The sequence below is a fragment of the Aethalodelphis obliquidens genome, unplaced genomic scaffold (assembly GCF_003676395.1).
Source record: "Aethalodelphis obliquidens isolate GAN/ISIS:26980383/991018 unplaced genomic scaffold, ASM367639v1 scaffold12, whole genome shotgun sequence".
Taxonomy (NCBI): domain Eukaryota; kingdom Metazoa; phylum Chordata; class Mammalia; order Artiodactyla; family Delphinidae; genus Aethalodelphis; species Aethalodelphis obliquidens.
The window spans coordinates 10,569,411-10,585,589 of NW_020837956.1; the positions used below are offsets into that span (position 1 = coordinate 10,569,411).

At 34.9% G+C, this 16,179-nt stretch overlaps 1 long non-coding RNA gene across 4 annotated transcripts in view; it reads left to right on the plus strand.

Moving 5' to 3' along the window:
* The window catches only part of LOC113623809 (uncharacterized), a 576,501-nt gene that overhangs the window by 545,022 nt on the left and 15,300 nt on the right, over window positions 1–16,179 (plus strand). For 2 of the 4 annotated variants that reach the window (XR_003434080.1, XR_003434079.1), the window contains 2 exons: window positions 11,013–11,100; window positions 11,253–11,360. This is a non-coding gene — a long non-coding RNA (uncharacterized LOC113623809). The remainder of the gene's footprint in view (window positions 1–11,012; window positions 11,101–11,252; window positions 11,361–16,179) is intronic. The other 2 variants (XR_003434081.1, XR_003434082.1) reach the window with 2 other exon arrangements.

The following is a 16,179-nucleotide window of genomic DNA, read 5'->3' on the forward strand; positions in this document are numbered from 1 at the left end:
CCATCTTGGATGAATCCAAAAGAATTATGCTGAGTAAAAAAAATAAAATCCCAAATATTACATACTATGTGATTCCATTTATATAGTAATCTTGAAATGACAAAATTATATAGACCAAGTATGGATTAGTAGTTGCCAGGGATTCGGAGTGGAGGAGGAGTGGGGTGTGGCTATAAAAGGGCAACAGCAGGGATTCTTGTGGTGATGGAACTGCTCTGCATCTTGACTATGTCAATGTCAATATTCTGGGTAATACATGGGATTACAGTTTTATAGGATGTTACCATTGGTAAAAAGTAGGTAAAGGGTACATGGGCCCTCTCTGTAATATCTATTACAACTGCATACAGATCTACAATTATGTCCAAAAATGTTCCATTAAAAACATTCTGTGATCATCTCTTCATGTCAATAGTTATATGCCAATATTTCAGTGGCTGCATAATATTCCACAGCTACTTTATAATTCCTTACGAAGTTAAAATGACAATCACCGTACAACCAGCAATTCTACTTTGAAGTACTATCCCAACTGAAATGAACACTTAAGTTCACACAAACCATTCTATACACAGACATTTAGAGATGCTTGCTGCATCCTCACCAAAAACTGGGAAGAATCCAAATGTCCTTCAACTGGTGAATGAGTAAGTAAACTATGGTATAGCCACGTGGTAAACTATTTACTTTTCATCAGTTTAAGGAAATGAACTATTGATATGTGCAACAATATGAATCAATCTTAAATACATTAAGTTAAAGAAGCCAGACTCAAATGTTTGCATAATATATCATCCCATTTATGTGACATTCTGAAATAATAAAAACTATGGGGACAGATTGATGATTAAACATTGACTGAAGCTGGGTGGCAAGGAGGGATTGTGTATGTGTGCAGAGATTGTCTTTATAGAGACATGAGGGAATTTGGGGGGCTTGATGAAGCATAATATCTTGAATGTAGTGTTATCCAGCCACAAATGTTTGTTGAAATTTGCAAAACAAAAAAAGAGGTGAATTTTGCCAAATGGTAATTTGCATAGTATAGAATACATAATTTACCTTAAAAGATATAATTTACCTTAAAATATAATTTCCCTTTAAAGATTCATGTAATAAGCAAAGAGTGTCCATGATTAAAAACCAGTAATAGTAAATCAAGCTATTTTCTGAATTCTAGGATAGTTTTTCATATTAAAAACATCAAGGGAAAAACACAGACCTATAACTTCACAATATACTAGTTTTTCCTTATATCTTTAAGAAAAAAATACCTCCTAGGAATAAATAATTTTACTGATGGACATTAAGTATGACCAAGTTAACTTGATATGCATGGGGTATTTCTGGATATCTTGACTAAATACAAATAGAACAGGTCATAAGATTATTTAATTAGCTCAGTTTTATTCTATTTCCCAGACACTCCTTATGACTCTTAACATAATACTTAAGAAGGCATTATTAAAACTTCTTAATTTTATAGTCTCCTCTTAAATCAGTTATAGGCGTTTAACCAGCTCTGTCCTGATCTACATGAACCACATGTAACAAGCCATTCTTTTCTTTGGGAGTTAGAATCTCAGTGCCTTGTTACATTAGTGTTGTGTATACGGAGTGATTTTGTTTCAGATCCTTTTGAAGGTCGAGGAACGGATGCTAATTATCCTAATATTAACGAGTCTTCCATTATATTAATAAAGCTGTATATTTGAGAACATGAGAAAAGTATTTCAAAGTCGGGTATGAGGAAAACAAGAGTGAATTACATTGTGTGTTTACAAGTCCAGGGTATTGCTGAAAGCTGGCATTTCTTTACATCTGTAAAGAATATGTTTATATCATATTTAAGAGTAGTCCTTTTAAAAACATGAAATTTAGTCATTTTTAAAATATGGAAGTTTAGCAACTTCAGTTAGTGCTTCTAACTGAATAGCTAATCAATAAATGTAATAAATGTTAGCAATATGAAAAAAGAGAAAAATCTACTTACACTTACTGGCTGTGTGTACACAAACACGCTGTTACTGAATGACATTATAGTAGGAAAAATTCTAAATCAGTATTACATGACCGTGGCATTTCACGTGACAAAAAGAATGATTGTTCTTTGTTAACTTTGTATTGTTGTTCAACAAATAAATGAGGTCATAGTGTAGGAACTCATAAAAGTCTTTCCTAACTAGGTATACATTTTAGTGAAAAAGAAAAGAAAACAAAACCATCTGGCCCAACTTTCAGTATTGTACCTCACAATAAAAATGATGTGATTATGTCACTGTGTGGGTGTGTGATCCAGTTATCAGTAATTTAAAATATTCACTAATGGAAAAATGGTTATAAATATTTACATAAATCCCTTGATGTTGATAAACTTCTATAATTACTTTTTCAAATATTGTTTCAAGTAAATGAAGGAGAGGTATCCATAAGCTCTATTTGAAATATGAGGACAGTAATAAACAGGTGAAGAGATAACACTGTTTGTGATTACCTCCAGATAGGATAATGCTATGTGTTTTGAGAAGTAGTCTCAGGAACAGAAGGAAGGGGAAAGAGGACCAACAGTTGGGAAATTTATGGCTGAGTATGTTTAGCATGTAACTTCTATTAATATCATATATCAAATATCATATAATAATGAATATATAATTTATGATTGAATAGAATTCAGTTAAGGTAAGAGCTGTCAAAAGTAAGCAGGGTCTCTTCTTGAATGACTAGATCAAAGGTGAAATGTTGAATGAGAATTGGGCATATTTTCTCATCCCACCTCTAAGGGTTCATACTATACTCTTTGGAGTCCTGTGTGGTACTGGGGGTGTTGAAAGAAGCTGAAGATTAGAGCCAACTGCTGCAACCAGGGTGAAGTGCTTTTACTGGCACTGTGCTGATAACAAAATATTGACCAAACAGGAAGGAATTCCTTCTTTCCTCCTCCTTTTTAATCTCCCCCTGCTGGTGCCATCTGTTGGTAGAGCCTATTAAGATGGTTAAGTGACAAATGAAAAATGTAATTTACAAAGTCCTAACCAGTGACATCTTGATAGATGTTTAACAACTAGATTCTGGGAGAAAAGAAAGCCCAAATTTGTAGAGCTTGTCTATATTTATGGTAAAAATACTTCCACCATATTTGATTGCAAAATATTAAACATGATGCGACAGTATGAAGATACTATTCAGATATAATACTGATACGATTGATCAAAATAATCTCAAAGTAGATAATAGTAAAATGTAGTAAAGTAATTATGAAGTGAGATGTTTGGAGTATTCATTTTCTTTTTCTTTTTTTTTGTCCACACCATGTGGCATGTGGGATCTTAGTTTGTGACCAGGGTCAAACCCATACCCCCTTCAGTGGAAGCGCAATGTCTTAACCACTGGACTGCCAGGAAAGTCCCTCATTTTCTTTTATTTAGTATAATTTAATTTTGTTTATGTAATTTAATTTTTAAATAATGACTATTTAACCTATTTAACAACCAGCTGTCAAAATTCCTGAAAATTTAACAATTGGCTCTTGTGTTCTGGTATGTATTAGCTCTAGTACATCACAGGGTCCCAGCCCAACATCACAAAGTACAGGATAGAAGATTAGATACAGATACAGCTCACCCCTTTACTTATTCAGTTCATTTACTCATTTGAACAACTTTACGCTCTAACAAGAATCAACTGTCCTTTGTACAAAGATGCACTCACCCTCATCCCCGAAAAGGTTAGACACAAAATTCCAACCGTCTCTGTCTCTCTCTCTGGGCAATGATAGTACTCCTCTTATTCCGTCACAGTTCTACTCGGATATATAAGAAGCTAAAGAATAAATTTTAAAGAAAAAATTTAACATTAAGAATAAAGTTAATAAGTATTAACTCCCAACAATCCTTATACACAATAATAAGAGAAAAGAGGGAGTAAAAAGGGAATTAGTTAATATATACAGATATAAGTTAGCTACTGTATATAAATTAGCTATGTATGTAACAAGCAAAGAAGATGGTATGTGCAGCTGCTACAATCCTTTTTACTGTAAATGGCCATGGAGTTACAGTTGATACTTATACCTTTCTAATTTCACTGGCCATTCCATTTTCTGTCAAGGCAGCACCATACATTGTTGTAATTCTTTGCCTGGTGATTAACTGAAGATTTGGAATCGTCAGTAGCCTTTTTTCCCTTCGATTTTCCATTAACTTTTACATTTGATATGGAAATAATAAGCATCTGAAAGAATCCCTAGTATTTCAGACAAAGTCATTGTATAGCAAAAATCCATTTTTACCCTCAATAATCAGGAACAGTTATCCCCAGTATCTCATTCTTCACCCATTGGTCCAGTGATACAGAGCCCAAAGTGTGCAGGTGACAGTCTCAACTCTGAAATCAATAGAGGTATTATTATGTCTCCTGATAAAACCCTTTCTCTCCTGATATTTAAGACCCCAAACAGTCCAGAAAAAAATTATCTGAATGGATTATTAGGTGTAATAGCAGTGAGAGTCACTCTCACTTTTTCTTGAGTCCTATACCTATGTACTATAGAATGGAAGAAACAACACTATGTATAGGTTGCTGATTTAATTATAATCTGTATTCTGTAAGATAGTACTCCAATATTTCATGGCATTTATTTCACAACTAGCAACATAACTGAGTCTCTATTAGGCTTTTTTTTTTTTTTTTTTTTTTACTGTTCTCTCAGGCCAGCTCCTTCAGGATGATGGGTTATATGATAAGACCAATGATTCTATGGGCATGACCATTGCTGAAACCTCTTTTGCAGTAAAATCAAGTTCTCAGTAACGAGAAACATTTTGTGGAATATGCATAGAATAAGGCATTCCATAAATTCACAGATGGTAACATTGGCAGGGACAGCAAATTCATATCCAAAATGCATGGCTGTTCTATTGGCCCAGTGAACATAAAGCTGCCAGGAAGGGGAAAGTTCCTTCTTCCTTCCTCCCGGCTTCCTATTTTCTTCTAGTTTTTGCTATTGTCAGGAAACCAGTTTACAAAGGAACACTATAGTTTGCTGAGTCTAATCCCAGTAGCTACACAATGCTGACTACAGAAGAGTTGCTTTGAGTTCAAGAATCTAGCTTAACATTCCACCAGAACATTCCACCTCTTAGCTACTGAGCCTTTCTATGCTACTTGTGTATAAAATAGTTATCCTCTCTTCCTCTCATGCTCATGGTCACATTCTGAAAAATCTAAGTAATGTTTCTATTATTTAATGAAGAGCCACATTAAATAGGAGACAGTATTACTGAAGAATCCCCCCTTCTGCCCTCCCCACCCTCCATGCAAAGTCCCAGCTTTGACACATGGCAGCTTGGAGCAATAACTCACGAATAGAATTTGCTATATGAAATCTAGTAGAAATATTTTAACAAATGCTAATGATCATGGATAAATGCTTAACTACTCACATATAGAACGGAGGGAACTATAAATATCATCTTAAATAAAGCAAGATGAGACAGCTTTTAATATTAAGGAATTGGGAACATATGGTCTGTTTGCAAAATCTGGAAATAGCCTACTTGGGTCTAGAGGAAGAAATGAAGAATGGAAGAGGCTCAAAATCTTCTCTGTGTCCTTATATATTTTTTACTTCCTGTCTTTCTACATGGAACTACTGTTACTTTTATATTGAAAACTTTTATAGTGACAGATGGGCAAAAATTTCATTAAATAGTTAAATTGTAATAGTGAAAGTTATGCTTTCTTTAGAGTTATACCTTTTCACCAAATAGCCCTTTCCACTCCACACCACCCCAGAGAAAAGTCCTGGGGAGGAAGGTGAAAATGCTGAGTGGAAGGTAGAGAAAATTTCTCATATACTAAGAAACCTATTTGGGTACTCTGAAAGAATGATTGCACTTTTGCAATTCTTCACCCTTCCCTTATGTACTCTCTTGGCTATGTAATTTCTTTTGTAATTTCTTTCTTGGCTTTGTAATTTCTCCTACTAAAATATGCAGAGCATATTTTCATGACCTCTGACTTTTGGGTTGGGCCAAGTGACTCACTCTGAACAATAGGATCAAGTGGAGATGATAATGATAATGTTGCAGTTTCTAGCCCAGGCTTTAATAGAGCTTGCTGGTTTGCGCTCACTTTCTTGTACTTCTGCCATGACCAGGAGAACAGATTTCTCTGTTGGTTCATGGAGGATGAGAGACTCTTGGAGCAGAGCCTTTCCAGTACACCTGAGTCTAGGTCAGCTTATCTGCAGATGAACAAGCTAAACAGATGCTTATTGAGCATTGTGTGTTTGTCATGCTATGTTTTTGTGGCAATAGCTAACACACAAATTTAATGATGGCCTTATGTTTGAAGTAATTCCACTGGGATATAGTGTGAGAGAACAGAATATAAGAAAGCTATCTTGAAAAAAATCTCTACTTCAAAGATGATAATGCCAAAGTCATCTCAAGGTTAAAACACCTCTCAGGAAAGAGATTCCAAAAACTCTCTGGGTAACTGTTGCTCTTTGGAAGTTTTTCCTTCTAAAGGTGAATCCAACCTACAGTATTTCAGTTTAGGACACCTTCTTGCCATCAAGGATTTTTAAATCAAATTGATTAAAGCCTTTATTTTAGAAACTGTTTTCAACTTGTAAGAGAAAATCATTTTAAGAGGAAACTTATATTGCTTTTCAAGACTCTGGAAAACTCTGCATGGGTAAAAATTAGTTAAAAGCTGACATTCAATTTAATTTAGAAAATATTTATTGAACCCCTATTTTTGGGAAGATATTTATTCTTGGTAACCATGTCTTAGAAATGATGAAACTGGGGGCCTTAAAGATTAAGTAACATGACTAAGGTTGCATAGTAAATGACAGAGCTGGGATTTGAATTTAATTTTATGACTCCAAGTCTACTTCTTAGGAATCCTTTGCCAAAGAAAGGTTATGGAATGGAATGGCTTACTACCTTTAGCCCTGCATTCTGTAGCATATCTTTATTTCAAATAGCCTTCTTATACAGAAGAGAGGCCTAAGAGCAAATCAACTTATCAGAATAGCTTTGGGTCTTCTGTTGGTCCTTATGGTAAATATGCAACCGAATCTTGACAAAGTATCCGAAAGAAAATCTTTTATGATACGAAGAGTTTTCGTTCTGACATCCCTTCAAGAGAAACTTCTCAATTTTATGCATATAAACAAATAAGTTATTTTTAAAAAAACTAAATTATTTTTAAAAATAGTAATGAATATAGCTAATATTTATTCATCACATTATTATATGCCAGGTACTGTGCCAAGTATTTTATAAGTATTGTTATAATTATATCTTGTAACACTTCTAAGATTATGTCTATTGTGATACTCATTTTAAAGGTAAAGAAATTCAGATAGAGAGAGGGAAAGTAACTTGTCTACATACACATAGCACAAAAGTAGCAAACCTTTCATTTGAACCCATGAAATCTGAATCAGGAATACATGCTTTAAATCACTAGACCGCCTTCTAAAGAGTGCATCTCAATATCTGAAAGGTCTTTTGTTGACAATGTTCCCACGAGTGGCTGTTCAATTGGAAGACACCAGAACAAGTTCAATTGTTCTGCATAATAAAATCTGTTACAAATGTAAAGTATCAGGTAACTGATATGGGAGCTGGGGCAACAGGAGACAATGATGTTAGTTTTTTAGAGAACAGTATACAAGGAGAGCGCTCCGTGGTGGTATATTAGGGAAGATTTGGAAAGGGACCAGTCAATGTGTATTCATGATATTTAGCGCATGTTGTGTGTGATCTAAAATCTTCTGTTTCTCCTACAAAATATTCACTTAAAAAAATCACATATCTCTCTAATTCTTTGGTAAAGTGAAAAAACTTGGGGGCAGGGATAAAATGTGTTTTAATATTGTGTCTTCTAACAGCTTAAGGCCTAGATAAAATGGGCTCACAGTGATATTTAGATAGTAATGGTGTGGCTGTGGTTTAAAGGTGGTTCCTTATGTAATATAGACCCTTGGAATATGCCTGTCCTTTGGCATAGCCTGTCTCTTGAGCTTTTGGTCTATTTTTATCTTTTGGTCAATATTAAATGCAAAATTGGGTCTGACTTCCCTTTTTAATGTTGGCTGCTATGCATTTCAAATTCATCCGTCTAATACTGATTTTTTTTTTTTTTACCAGTTGTAGACCTTTATTTATATATTTAAATTATTATTAGTCTCTATTTTATATCTGTAAAAGGGGAAACTCACATAACTGTTATGGAGGCTAAAACTTCCCTGTACATTGTAAGAACCCAATAACTATAATTTCTGTTTTTCACTGGAGTATAGTTGCTTTACAATATTGTGTTAGTTTCTACTGTACAGCAAAGTGAATCAGCTTTACTTATACATATATCCCCTCTTTTTTGGATTTCCTTCCCATTTAGGGTCACCACAGAGCATTGAGTAGAGTTCCCTGTGCTATACAGTAGGTTCTCATTAGTTATCTATTTTATACATAGTAGTATATGTATGTCAATCCCAATCTCCCAGTTCATCCCCCCCTTTTCCCCCTTGGTATCCATACGTTCGTTCTCTACGTCTCATCTAATACCGTTCATATTCACACAGAACCCAGAATGAACTCTGAAAAACCTAAATAACATCCTGTCTCTCCCATAGTTTAAAACTTTTTGGCTTCCCATTGCTCTTTCAATGAAATTGAACATCTTCACAAGGTGAATTAGACCTTACCTATTTCTCTAATTTTATTTTAAAATCCAATCACACTGGCTGTGCAGGGAAACACTGAAATGTGGTCCCATCTCAGGCCCTTTACCCATGCTGCTCCTTCTGCTTGGAATGCTGTTTCCTCAGAAGATGGGCTCTTCTCTCATTTCATTCAAATCTCTTCTCAAATGTCTTTCCAATAGAAGGGTCTTCTCTGAGTACTCTTATCTAAAATAGTGCCTCCCTTTGTCAATTTTTACATTATCCTGCTTTATTCATTGTACTTATTACTGCCTTATATTATCAGGTCTCCCCCTCCCATAATGTAAATTCCATGAAAGAAGTATTTATTTTGGTTTGTTCCTGCTGTATCTCCAGTGTAGATAGTCTATAAATATTTGTTGTCTAAATTAATGCAACAAATGTATCTTCTTTCCAGATCTATAATATATTCTTTTATTGTTTTACTTCCTCCACCTTTTCCTATATTTGTTCAATGTTTTCTTTGATGAGTTTTAGATTTCCTTTTAAATTCTTTCAGGATTTGTAAAATAACCTAATAAATATATAAAAGAAACTAACAAATATAAAAATAAGTAGAACATAGTCAAATTTAAACATATGTTGGACCTGGGTATTATAATCTCTAGGGAATTTTTTAATATAAACTCTGGTTTGACTAAGGTACTAAGGGAAATTGAGAAAACTAAGGAAAATAACTAAGATGGCAACTTAAGACTCGTTCAGAAAAAGCTCATAGGAATTAATTTAGTTTAAGTCCTTATACTTGGAGCTCCCTTAAAATGTAGAGAAAAAGAAATAAAAATGGGAGGAAGGAGAGGGAGGGATGGTGAGAGGTAAGGAAGGAAAAAAAGGAAGGAGGAAAGGAAGTAAAGAAAGGGGGGAGGGAAGAAAATTGTGGTCAGTAATAAAGGCCAGATGAACCTAGATCTTGGGAAGTATTTGATCCTAAGATTGTGTGAAAAAGAATCATAGAGGTACGAATTTGGTTTGATGGCTGGATGGGTCATTTATGCTGCCATGTGATACTATGTAAAGTTATAGCCTCCAGCACTCTCTTTTTGTACTTGGGGTCCAGTAATTTTCTAGGAATCTATAGTTCTGGGTTATATCAACATATACGTAAATGATCCATTATTATCCTGTCTTTTCAAATGATTTTGTCCTTTGCTTTGTTTCCACTATCTATTTTTGAGTCCTAGATGAGGTTATTTTCCTGAATTGCTATATCTGAATTTGTGGGATGGAAAGCTAATAACTCTTATGTGGTAGTAAATCACATGATCACCAGGTTTTGTTGTGTGGCATACATCGTGTGTTACATGTAGTGTTGGGGCAAATGGTGGAGAAAAAAAAAACATGGTAAAATCCTATGTATTTATGGATATATTGAGCCAAGTTCTGGAAGAGAAGGATGAAAAAGAATAGAACTATTCAATTTTCAGAGCAGAGACAGGAGGAAATGCTGCTTTGTTAAAGGAGATGCTCTTATGCCTGCTGTTTAAATTGACTGAAAGTTTCATAATTTGGATCATTGCAAGGTTAAAGAGAACAACTGCTTCTTTAACTCTGTGATCAGCATTTGTGAATGGAGGTCTGAGTAGGAGATCAGATTGTGGTACCAAGTCTTTCTTAAGCACACAGCTCTAAGCATTCTGGGTCAGTCAGTTGCGGTGAACCCACCATCAGATGTTTCTCACTCAGCTAAGCCTATTTCAAAGTTATGTAAGGCCATGACTATTGTGTGAAAGGATAAAGGAATGAACAGAAAAAAAAGCCAACGTGTAAAAGGCAAATATGTCAAAGAACATGTCTAAATAATTATTGTTTGTGGTCATTTACCCATGTTATTAATAATGATGATGGTAGTTATAAAGTAACTAGAATAAGAATCATAACAAAGTTCACGTAGTACTCATTATAATTCAGGGATTATTCTGATTGCTTATCATATATTATCTGTAACCCCTTGTGATGGTTGTGATTGTTACTCATTTTACAGAGAAGTAAACTGAGATCACAGAGCTAGTAAGAGGCAGAGCCATGATTTGATATATGGAAGTTCTGGTTTCAAGAGTCTATTTTCCTAACCACTGCATGATGGGAACCCTACTGTTTTCCCAAAGAAACTCCTAACTTGGCCTGCAAAAGCTGTGACTTCTCAATTTTTGAAATATTTCTGAAACACCCAAACCAACACGAGGGGGAAGTGAGCTGTGAAAGTAGATATGTTCCATGATGCCACTGTATCCATAGATACATTGAAGATAACAAGATATATTTTTCCCCACAGCAGATCCAGGACTCTCAGATTGGTTCCCAAGGAACTTCCTTTGCTCCCAGACCATGAAGTTCTCCCTCATCTTGTGCCTCCGGATTTGGTATGTTCTAGAAATTCACTAATGCTGTTTATTTCCCAGTCCTCCCTTGTCTAAATGAAAATTATTTTTTAGGTTTTAGTTTCCTGTTTCTTCTAAACTATTGCATATTGGTATGTTGGTGTCAGATAAGCTTTAAGATTTAAAATGTTAAGTTTCCAGACCTTCACATAGGAGCTACTCCCAAACCTGATGGAAAGAGCTTCAGAAATCCTGGACTTTTGGGAAATGAGTGTAACTGGACGGGAGTACCTTGGGGAGAGGTGAGCATGTTCGTGGGAGGTGAGAGGAAGTGTGATTGTTGGATAGTAAAAGATAGCCTGAAGAAGGTATTTCCAATTTTATGTCAAATGTTTTACTCTCACTCCTTCCTTACTAACCATCTTGATTTTGTTCAGGGTGGCACTGTGACCCCTTTTCCATGCCATCTCCCCCCTCCAAAAAAAATGCCATTTCTCAGGATTCCTTTTAATTGTAGCCAAAGGAAATAGAGATTGCTGGGGTTTTCAAGAAGAAAATTTTTATTTCTTAACTGTAGGAGATATGCTTTTGTTCTCGATCATTTCCTTCTACTTTCATGGAACGTAGGTAAGATACCTGGAAGTGGACTTGCTGTCTTAGATCATGAGGAAGAAAACCACACATTCTGTTTGGCAGAGTAGAAAGGATGCTTGTTACTGGGGTGCCTCACTCATTTTGAAAGTGCTTACTTTCTGACTTTATGTTACAAAAAAATTTGTTGTTTTTTAAAATTTTATTTTATATTATAGTTGATTTACAATGCTGTGTTAGTTTCAGGTGAACAGCAAAGTGATTGTAATACACATACACATATCCATTCTTTTTCAGATTCTTTTCAGATACAGAGTATTGAGTAGAGTTCCCTGTGCTATACAGTAGGTCCTTGTTGATTATCTATATTATATATAGTAGTGTGAATATGTTAATCCCAAATTCCAAATTTATCCCTTCTCTCGACCTTTCCCCTTTGGTAACCGTAAGTTTGTTTCCAAAGTTTGTGAGTCTGTTTCTGTTTTGTGAATAATTTCATTTGTATCTTTCTTTTTAGATTCCACATATGAGTGATATCATACGATAATTGGCTTTCTCTGACTGACTTCATTTAGTATGATAATCTCTAGGTCCATCCATGTTGCTGCAAATGGCATTATTTCATTCTTTTTTATGGCTGAGTAATATTCCATTGTATATATGTACCACATCTTCTTATCCATTCCTCTGTTGATGGACATTTAGGTTGCTTCCATGTTTTGGCTATTGTAAATAGTGCTGCAATAAACATTGGGGTGCATGTATCTTTTCAAATTACGGTTTTCTCCATATACATGCCCAGGAGTGGGGTTGCTGGATCATATGGTAGCTCTATTTTTAGTTTTTTAAGGAACTTCAATACTGTTCTCGATAATGGTTGTACCAATTTACATCCCTGCTACCAGTGTAAGAGGATTCCCTTTTCTTTATACCCTCTGCAGCATTTATTGTTTGTAGACTTCTTGACGATGGCCATTCTGAATGATGTGAGGTGATACCTAATTGTACATTTGATTTGTATTTCTCTAATAATTAGTGATGTTGAGCATCTTTTCATGTGCTTCTTGGCCATCTGTATGTCTTCTTTGGAGAAATGTCTTAGATCTTCTGCCCATTTTTTGATTGGGCTTTTTTTTTTTGATATTGAGTTACATGAGCTATTTTTATATTTTGGAGATTAATCCCTTGTCAGTCACTTTGTTCACAAATATTTTCTCCCATTCTGTGGGTTGTCTTTTTGTTCTGTTTATGGTGTCCTTTGCTGTGCAAAAGCTTTTAAGTTTCATTAGGTCCCATTTGTTTATTTTTGTTTTAATTTCCCTTTCTCTAGGAGATGGATCCAAAAGAAATTGCTGCAATTTATGTCACAGAGTGTTCTATGTTTTCCTCTAAGAGTTTTATAGTATCTGGTCTTAAATTTAGGTCTTTAATCCATTTTGAGTTTATTTTTGTGTCTGGCGTTAGAGAATGTTCTAGCTTCATTCTTTTACATGTAAGCTTACAGTTTTCACAGCACCACTTATTGAAGAGACTGTCTTTTCTCTATTGTATATTCTAGGCTCCTTTGTTGTAGATTAGTTGACCATAGGTGTGTGGCCTTATTTCTGGGCTCTCTATCCTGTTCCATTGATCTAGATTTCTGTTTTTGTGCCAGTACCATACTGTCTTGATTGCTGTAGCTTTTTAGTATAGTCTAAAATCAGTGAGTTTCATTCCTCCAGCTCCATATTTCTTTCTCAGGATTGCTCTGGCTATTTGGGGTCTTCTGTGTTTCCATACAAGTTTTTAAAGTTTTTGTTCTAGTTCTGTGAAAAATGCCATTGGTAATTTGATAGGGATTGCATTGAATCTGTAGATTGCCTTGGGTAGTGTAGTCATTTCTACAATATTGATTCTTCCAATCCAAGAACATGGTATATCTTTCCATCTCTTTGTGTCATCTTCGATTTCTTCCATCAGCATCTTACAGTTTTCAGAGTACAGGTCTTTTGCCTCCTTACGTAGGTTTATTCATAGGTACTTTATTCTTTTTGATACCATGGTAAATAGGATTGTTTTATTAATTTCTCTTTCTGTTCTTTCATTGTTAGTGTATAGAAATGCAAGAGATTTCTGTATTAATTTTGTATCCTGCAACTTTACCACATTCATTTTTGAGCTCTAGCAGTTTTCTGGTAGCATCTTTAGGATATTCTATGCATAGTATTATGTCATCTGCAAACAGTGACAGTGTTACTTCTTATTTTCCAATTTGGATTCATTTTATTTCTTTTTTCTTCTCTGATTGCTGTGGCTGAATTTCCAAATCTATATTGGAAAACAGTGGCGAGAGTGGATATGCTTGTCTTGGTCCTGGTCTTAGAGGGAATGCTTTCAGGTTTTCACTGTTGAGTATGATGTTAGCTGTAGGTTTGTCATATATGGCTGTTATTATGTTGAGGTACATTCCCTCTATGCCCACTGTCTGGAGAGTATTTTTTTTTTAATCATAAATGGGTGTTGAATTTTGTCAAAACCTTTTTCTGCATCTATTGAGATGATTATAAGCTTTTTATTTTTCAGTTTGTTAATGTGGTTCATCACACCGATTGATTTGCATATATTGAAGAATCCTTGCATCTCTGGGATAAATCCCACTTGATCATGGTGTATGATCCTCTTAATGTATTGTTGGATTCAGTTTGCGAGTATTTTGTTGAGAATTTTTGCATTTAGATTCATCAGTGATATTGGCCTATAAATGTCTTTTTCTATGGTATCTGTGTCTGGTTTTGGTTTCAGGGTGATGGTGGCCTCATGAAATGAGCTTGGGAGTGTTCCTCTGCAGCTTTTTGGGAAGAGTTTCAGAAGGACAGCTGTTAACTCATCATTAAATGTTTGATAGAATTTGCCTGTGAAGCCATCTGGTCCTGGACTTTTCTTTGTTGGAAGTTTTTTAATCACTGTTTCAATTTCAGTACTTGTGATTGGTCTGTTCATATTTTTTATTTCTTCCTGGTTTAGTCTTGGAAGGGTGTATCTTTCTAATAATTTGTTCATTTCTTCCAAGTTGTCCATTTTATTGGCTATAATTGCCTGTAGTAGTCTCTTATGAACCTTTGTATTTATGTGGTGTCAGTTGTAACTTCTCCTTTTTCATTTCTACTTTTTCATTTCTAATTTTATTGATTTGAACTCCCTCTCTTTTTTCTTGATGAGTCTGGCTAAAGGTTTATCAATTTTGTTTATTTCTTCAGAGAACCACCTTTTACTTTCATTGATCTTTTCTATTGTTTTCTTCATCTCTATTTCATTTATTTCTTCTCTGATTGTTATGATTTCTTTCCTTCTACTAACTTTGGGTTTGTTTGTTCTTCTTTCTCTAGTTGCTTTAGGTGTAAGGTTAAGTTGTTTGAGATTTTTCTTGTTTCCTGAGGTAAGACTGTATTGGTATAAACTTCCCTCTTAAACTGCTCATGCTACATTTCATTGGTTTTGAATTGTTGTGTTTTTGTTGTCATTTGTCTCTAGGTATTTTTTTATTTCCTCTTTGATTTCTTCAGTGATCCATTGGTGTTGAGTAGCATAGTGTTTAGCCTCCATGTGTTTGTGTTTTTTACGGGTTTTTTTCTGGGAGTTTATTTCTAATCTTATAGCCTTGTGGTCAGAGAACATGCTTGATATGATTTCAATTTTCGTCAATTTACTGAGGCTCGATTCATGGCCCAGCATGTGGTCTATCGAGGATAATGTTCCATGTCCACTTGAGAAGAATCTGTATCTTGCTGCTTTCAGATGGAATGTTCAATAAATATCAATTAAGTCAATCTGGTCTAATGTTTCATTTGAAGACTGTGTTTCCTTGTTGATTTTCTGTCTGGAAGATCTGCCCATTGATGCAAATGGGGTGTATAAGTTCCCCACTATTATTTTTTACTGTCAACTTCTCTGTTTATGTCTGTTAGCATTTGCCTTATATATTGAGGTGCTTCTATGTTGCGTGCATATATATTTACAATTGTTTTATCTTCTTCTTGGATTGATCCCTTGATCATTATGTAGTATCCTTCTTTGTCTCTTGTAACAGTCTTTATTTAAAAGACTATTTTGTCTGATATGAGTATTGCTACTCCAGCTTTCTTTTGATTTCCATTTGTGTGGAATATCTTTTCCATCCCCTTACTTTCAGTCTGTATGTATCCCTAGGTCTGAAGTGGGTCTCTTCTAGACAGCATATATATGGGTCTGTTTTTGTGTCCATTCAGCAAGCCTGTGTCTTTTGGTTAGAGCATTTAATCCATTCACATTTAGGGTAATTATCAGTAGGTATATTCTTTTTTTTTACATCTTTATTTGAGTATAATTGCTTTACAATGTTGTGTTAGTTACTGCTGTATAACAAAGTGAATCAGCTATATGTATACATATATCCCCATATCCCCTCCCTCTTGCATCTCCCTCCCACCCTTCCTATCCCACCCCTCTAGGTGGTCACAAAGCACCAAGCTGATCTCCCTGTGCTATGCAGCTGCTTCCCACTAGCTAGCTATT